Source organism: Rhincodon typus, chromosome 17 (genome assembly GCF_021869965.1).
Source record: "Rhincodon typus isolate 14 chromosome 17, sRhiTyp1.1, whole genome shotgun sequence".
Taxonomy (NCBI): Eukaryota; Metazoa; Chordata; class Chondrichthyes; order Orectolobiformes; family Rhincodontidae; genus Rhincodon; species Rhincodon typus.
The window spans coordinates 41,629,092-41,636,926 of record NC_063348.1 but is presented as its reverse complement, the minus strand read 5'-3'; positions in this window follow the sequence as shown (position 1 = coordinate 41,636,926).

Below are 7,835 nucleotides of genomic sequence, written 5' to 3'. Positions count from 1 at the left end.
TACATATAAGGTGTTATTGAAACATCCTATTTTTAGGCTTAATGTTATTAAGGTACAGAGGTACAGAGTGAGATGGCTGGTAGATTTGGAAAAGATATTACACAGCAGGATCAATCAGATAGATGGGTGTTTGTCAGGAAAGGTAAGAAGGTATTCAGAAGTCTCTGGCGGCTATTACTGTATCAAATAGATATTCGGTTTTAGGAACAGTTGAAGGGGAAAGTCTGTCTGAGGAAAATGGAAGGTCCAGTCAGTTATTAGACACTTGGAATGATTCTTATGTTAGGCAGCGCTTGACAAGATTTAATAGAATTATTGTTATAGGGGACTGTCCTGTCAGGGGCATAGACAAGTGATTCTGTCGCAATGAGCATAAATTTAGGCGGTTTGTTGCTTTCCTGGTGCTAGGATTAAGGACATTTCTAAATGTTTCAAGAATATTGTTAAAGGTGAGATTGAGAAGCCAGAAATTATTGTACACATTGATAGGAATGACATTTTTAGGGAAAAGATTAAAGCAGTACAGGGTGAATTTAAGAGATTAGGTAGAAGATTTCTGGTTTACTCCCAATGCCAAAGTCAAACAAAGGAAGGAACAAAAGGTTAATGGATAAATTAATGGCTGAAGACCTGGTGTATTGTTCAGGGATTCAGGTTTTTGGATAATTGGAATGTCTTTTGGGATAGAAAAGACCTGTTCGCAAAGGATGAGTCTAACCTAAACTGGAAAGGGACCAATATCTTAGCAGGGAGATTTGCTCATTCTATTAAGGGAGACTTTACACTGATCGAGGTGAGTGGAGGAATTCTCAGCAGCAGTGTAAATGGAAGGATTGATGGATAGGCTCTGAATATGAGGAAAGCACATCAATTAGAAAAGAAAGACAAGACAGTCAGAGTATGTGGTGACAATGAAGAACTAAATTGCATTTATTTTAATGCAAGGGGTCTAACAGGTAAGGCTGATGAACTCAGGGCATGTTTAAGAACATGGGATTGGGATGTCATAGCTATTACAGAAACATGGCTGAGAGATGGAATTGACTGACAGCTCAACGTTCAGGATTTTAGATGCTGTAAGAAGGATAGAAAAGGAGGCAAGAAAAGAGGGGGAATGGTGTTTTTGATTAAGGAATACATTACTGCTGTAACTAGGGAAGATATTTCTGAAAAATCATCTAGTGAAAATATATGGGTAGAAATTACAAATAAGAAAGAAAAAAATCACTTTGATGCGATAGTACCATAGGCCCTCTAATAGTAAGAGAGAAATTGAGAAACAAATATGTAGGGAGATCTCAGATATATGTAAGCATAAAAATGTTGTAATAATGGGGCTTTTAATTTTCCAAACATTGACTGGGGCTACCGTAGTGTTAAAGGTTTGGATGGTGAAGAATTTGTCAAATGTGCTCAAGAAAATTTTCTTTATCACTATTTGGATGCTCCTGCTAGAGAAGGAGCAAAACTAGACCTTTTTTGGGCAATAAGGCAAGGCAGGTCATTGAAGTAAAAGTCGGGGAACACTTTGGGTCTGGTGATCACAATTCTATTAGTTTCACAATGAATATGGAAAAGGATAAGCCTTATATAAAAATGAAAGTCTTTAATTGGAGTGAGGCAAATTGTAATGGTATGAGACAAGAACTTTCAAAAGTTGATTGGAGTAGACTATTTGCAGGTAAAGGACATTTGACAAGTGGGAGGTGTTCAAGCATTTGATGACAAAAGTTCAGAGGCACTTTAGTCCTGTTAAAGTGAAAGGTAAGGAACAATGGATGAGTAAAGATATTGAGATTCTAGTCAAGAATAAAAGAGAATCTTGAGGTTGTAGACATGCTCGCCAAGCCAGTGGGTTCTGTTGCAAACGTTTCATCATGCTGCTAGGTAACATGGTCAGTGCGCCTCTGGTGAAGCGTCGGTGTTCTGTCCCGCTTGTTATTTATATGCCTCGGTTTGCTGGGGTGTTTGGTATTACTTCCAGTTCTGTTTCTTGGTGGTTTGTACACAGGGACTAATTCAGTGTTTGTTGATAGAGTTCTGCTTGGAATACCAGGCCTCCAGGAATTCCCTAGCATGTCTCTGTTTGGCTTGTGCAATTATGGATATGTTGTCCCAGTCGAATTTGTGTCATCGTTGTCTGTGTGTAGTGAGACAAATGAGAATTGGTCGTGTCTCTTGGTGGCTAGTTGGTGTTTGTGTATCCATATTGTCAAGTTTCTTCAAGTTTGGCCTACAAAGTGTTTCTCACAGTCCTTGCATGATATTTTGTATATTACCCCAGTTTTGCTGGTTTTGGGTATGGGATCCTTTATATTCGCCAGTAGTTGTCGTAGGGTGGTTGTCGGTTTGTTGGGCTGTTCTGAGACCTAGGGGTCTGAGTAGTCTTGTGGTCATCTCTGAAATGCCCTTAAGGTGTGGTAGGATGATTAGTGAGTCTGGTCGTGTTGTGTTTTCCTGTTGTGGTCTGTCTCGGAGGTAATGGCAGATTGTGCTTTTCAGGTATCCATCCTTTTGAAGACTCTGTATAGGTGCTCCTGTTCTGCTTTGTGTAGTTCTGGGTTGCAATTATACAGAGTCTTCAAAAGGAATGGTTGACCACATTGCAATCTCTTGTATTGAGAAGAGAAAAAAGGTACACCACAATTTCCTATCTTGGAGTATGTTGGCCATGGTCCTCTGGTATATTTCCAATGCTGATGCTATTCCATATAGCACTTAATTAAAACAGTAAGTTCCGAAAGACATTACAAAAGTAGCAACATCACGGGTTGCATTATGTGCATGGAAGAGGATTTAAGATTGAAACAAATCACAAACCACTAATTTCTCTTCTCAACGCAAAAGAGTTTGCAAAGAAACCTACATCCCTTGAATCAATTTTAAAACCTGTTGCTAAGTTAACATTAACTGATGCAATTGTATAGATTTCACTTTGTACAGTCTTGTTAAGTTGTATCAGGTCTTGGCTTAATGGCCTTATTATTACTGGTGAAATTACCCTTGTTGCCTTACTCTTCAGACACTGAATCAAGTATTGATGGCTTTTAGGACTTTGTCAGAAGAAGATGAAGAATCATCCACTGTTTGGCTGGTCAACACATAGAAATATAGAAAACATAGAAGACAGGAGCAGGAAGAGGGCATTTGGCCCTTTCAGCCTACTCCGCCATTCTTCACAATCATTGCTGATCGTCCAACTCAATAGCCTAATTCTGCTTTCTCTCCACAACCTTCAATCCCATTCGCCCCAAGTGCTATATCTAATCGCCCCTTGAATACATTCAATGTTTCGGCATCAACTACTTCCAATGGTAATGAATTCCACAGGCTCACCACTCTTTGGTTGAAGAAATGTCTCCTCATCTCCATCCTAAATGGTCTACCCCGAATCCTCATACTGTGACCCCTGGTTCTGGACACACCCACCATCAGGAACATCCTCCCTGCATCTACCCTGTCCAGTCCTGTTAGAATTTTATAAGTCTCTATGAGATCCTCCCTCATTCGTCTGAACTCCAGCAAAAACAATCCCAAACTAGTCAATCTCTCCTCATACGTCAGACACGCCATCCCCGGAATCAGCCTGCTAAACCTTCACTGCCCTCCCTCAAGAGCAAAAGCATCCTTCCTCAGAAAAGGAGATCAAAACTGCACACAGTATTCCAGGTGGGTCTCACCAAAGTCCTGTATTACTGCAGCAACACATCCCTGCTCCTGTACTCAAAACGTCTCGCAATGAAGGCCAACATACCATTTGCCTTCTTTACCACCTGCTGCACCTGCATGCTTACCTTCAGTGACTGGTGCACAAGGATGCCCAGGTCCCGCTGCACACCCCCCTCTCCCAATTTAGAGCCATTCAGGTAGTGATCTGCCTTCTTGTTTCTGCTTCCAACCTCACATTTATCCAAATTATACTGCAGCTGCCATTGATTTGCCCACTCACCCAACCTGTCGAGATCATGCTGAAGAATCTCTGCATCCTCGTCGCAGTTCACCGTCCACCCTCCCATAATCTACAATGGTACCAATTGCATACAATGGCGTACTGACCTGATTGCATTGGCCCTTTTTGTGCAACCCTCATGTTGTTCAACATCTGGCAAAATGTCTTCTTCAGTTGTTCCACATATATGCCTCCTACCCTTAGGAACAGATCCAGATGTAGTAAGGATGCGTCTATGCTTTGGATTGATGGCTGACTGGTGCATTGCTGTTAATTTGGGACACTTGGTCGCAGGTCACATTGCCTGCTCATTAATGAGTCAAAGGCTTTTTGTTTCTTTTTGCAATCTACCTTACATCAGAATAGTTAATTTTTTTTAATCATACTTTCTCTCAGGCATCGATTTCATTTTTATTATACGGAGGCCAAATAATGTACAACAGTTCAAATTTGGTCCAAATAAGTTTTACATAAGTTCTCCACTTCCCAATTCTGTTTTATTCTTTTGTGGATTTGAGCAGCCAGCATTTATTTCCCATCCCTAATTGTCCTCAAGAAGGTTGTGATGAGCTGGCTTCTCAAACTGCTACAGTCCATGTAATGGAAGTATACTCACAGTACTGTTAGAAAGGAAATTTTGGGACTATGATCCAGCGATAGTAAAGGAATAGCAATATATTTCCAAGTCAGAATGGTGCATAGCTTGGAGGAGAACTTGCAGGTGGTCATTTTCCTACATCTGCTACACTATCCTTCTAGATGATGAAGGTCACAGGTTTGTTGAAGGATCTAGGTGAGATCACATCCCTCTAGAAACGAAACCCCAATGCTTTTGTTGTTTTTTTCTAAATAACTTTAATAATCCATGTAGCTAATTGTAATGAGCTGTGTGTAAAATGTATGCCACATTTCCTACAATAGTGATCACACTTTAAAAGATTTTAATTGGCTGTAAGTCAGTTTGGATGTCCTGGGTTTGTGAAAGGTGTTCAATAAATGCAAATTTGTTCTTTTTCTCAGTGTAGTCCTTGCATTGTACAATCACATTTGAAATGTTTAAAATGCGAAGAGTTACTTTTTTGCATTTTCATGGGAATTCAGTGGTTGTATCAGATCAAGTTAGGGAGAATCCAAATGAAGATTATGCTATTATTTTATAGCCCTGTGATTTTATGTTTATTTGCCTTGCATGCTTAAATCACCAATAGTGTATGAGATGTTAACAGTTTAATTAAGCTATATTTATAAAATCATTAATATTAAGTTTGGATTTTTAAGTTTTTGAATGAATAACAAATGGGTTTTTTCTGTGTCTGAACAGATTAATGATTACCTTATAAACATTTCTGGAGCCATGATGATTTCTTTGAAACATTCTTGAGGAAGTAGCTTTCAGAACCAATGGGTTTTAATTTACCTTCGGAGGGTTTATGACCAAGCAAAGTATGCAAATGTGCATCAAAGTTTCGCCTAGAAAACACTGGATTTTTTTAAGCTTATGGGAAATGGGATAGCTTAGAAAGTTTTATTTTCAACTTTCTAAAATTCAGTTTTGCGGCAGTTCTTGCAAAGTTCTTGGATGAAGATGGATGTATCAACGTATGAAGCAGTGCTATTGAGAAGAGGAGAAAGTAGCAAATCTAGATTACCTTACAGTAAGGAGTTTAGTGGTAGTCCCAGATCAAAAGTTTTTGGATAAAATCCTGAAGAGGTTATTTGAAGCTGAGTAAACTTAAATGTTTGAAAGCTCCATGAAAAAGCTAACAGACTTTCCAAACTGGAATTAAAATCACTTTTAACTTAAGCCTATAGAAGTGTTACAGAAACATTTTCCTCTGGTGTGAGTACTATTCCAGGGGTGCTTTTGGTTACTGTACAGATGTTTTGGAATCTGTAAAGGAGTATTTTGGGATTAACTGAATTATATTTGACAGTATGTTTCAAAATTTTTAAAGGTGTATTAAATGTAAATAGTCTAATCTATTCTGTTTTATATTCATTTCTTTTGCCAAATAAACTTTAGCTTTGGTAAAACCTAATCCACAACATTGTGTTCTTATTTTTCAGTGACAGACTACCTCATTGAACCCAAATTAAAACAAAATATGATCTATCAAGCCACATTTCAGTCTGACCTGTCCAGTTTTTGTTACCCTGATTAGGACATATTTTGGCACAATCCTAATATATTAAAAACCATCATGATGCCTTAGTTACTCAGCATGTCCAATTATGCTTGGAAAACCATGCTCTTTGGACCACTTGCAGCTCATGAGTCTTGGCAATGCAGTCCACAAAACCCAGGAGGCTCAATTCCTATTCACTAGTCTGTCCTGTTTGAAATTTAGAGAGATATATAATGGAACTTCAAGAAATGTTTATCATCTGCAAGTTCTCTGCCAACTACATACCAACCTGACCTAGAAATATATTGTTTCTTCATCTTTGTGTCAAAACATTAGAACTCATTCTCAACAGCAATGTACATGTACCATCACATTCTCAAATACAAACGAGGATAGACAACAAATGAAGGTGATACTTGCATCCCATGTAGAGATATTAAAATAAAATTAACTCCATAAAGATATAGCACAGCAAATATATTAAATACTAGTTGTGAGGAAGGGTCACAGGATCCAAAATGTTAACCCTTGATTTTTTCTTCACAGATGCTGCCAGACCTGCTGAGCTTTTCCAGCAACTTCTGTTTTTGTTCTTGTATTAAATACTAGTTTTGTTTAAGTTAGGGTAAACCATTAAGAGAACACAATTGTATTACCCATTATGTTCATTGCATGACAGTGTTTTTCAGTACCAGCTTCATAAGCATTGTATCCATATTTGAAGGGTAAATGCCATTAATTGAATGTTTATGTTTCCATTACCAGTTTTTACAATATGGTCTACATGACATGCTATATCACAAAACACTAGGCAGAATCTTCCCAGATGTGGGCATTAGCGAGAAAATTGCATGATATGGCTATTGAGGAGCTTTTTGATTTTCAAGAGCAAAAAGTCCCATTTTTCAACCGAGTGTTAAATAATGACATAAGATTCTCACTAATCAGTGGTGAGAAGTCTACTTACATGCATTTACATCCTTATTATTATATCACCTCACCTATGAACACGTAATTTCCTCTTCTGCCACTCACTGGAAAGAAACAAGATAGTGACATTCCTAACATGAAACTCAAAGCAGTAACCTGGCAACACCAGCTTACTGCTTGGTCCTTTGAACAGAGATGGACCAGAATAAGTAGGCCAGATTGGCCTATTACTGTGTTGCAAATTCTATGTAAAAGCATAGACACCTTTCTTGCTAATTGTTAACTTTGACTGTTTGAAACATTTTGTCTTGTTTTTCCACTAGATGGCACCTGAGTATTTGAAAGACTTTTCAAGTTATGATGTTCTTGTCATCAGCTGCACAGAATTCTACACCACTACAATCTGCAACCCCTAATGGCCCATCGTATACCCCCCCTACCATTACCATCAAAACAGGGGATCAACACTGGTTCAATGAAGGGTGCAAAAGGTGCACCAGGAGCAACAACATGCTTACTTAAAAATGAGGTGTCAACCTGGTGAAAAGCCACAAAACAAGATTACTTGTGTACAAAATAGCACAAGCAGCAAGGGCAATTGGTAAAATGTAGCAAAATGGCAGGGACAGTTTTTTGATACAATTTATAATTTTACAGCTACCTTTCGTGCTAAAAATGGAAGTTCACTAAATGTTAATGAAAACGTTTTAGAGAAACTGCTGTGAATTAAAAAAAATTAATGTTGATTTTATATATATAAAAAATGATAATCTATGCCTTCTAGGGTTTCTATATTGCCTAACTCAATGAGCACACCACAGTTTAAATTT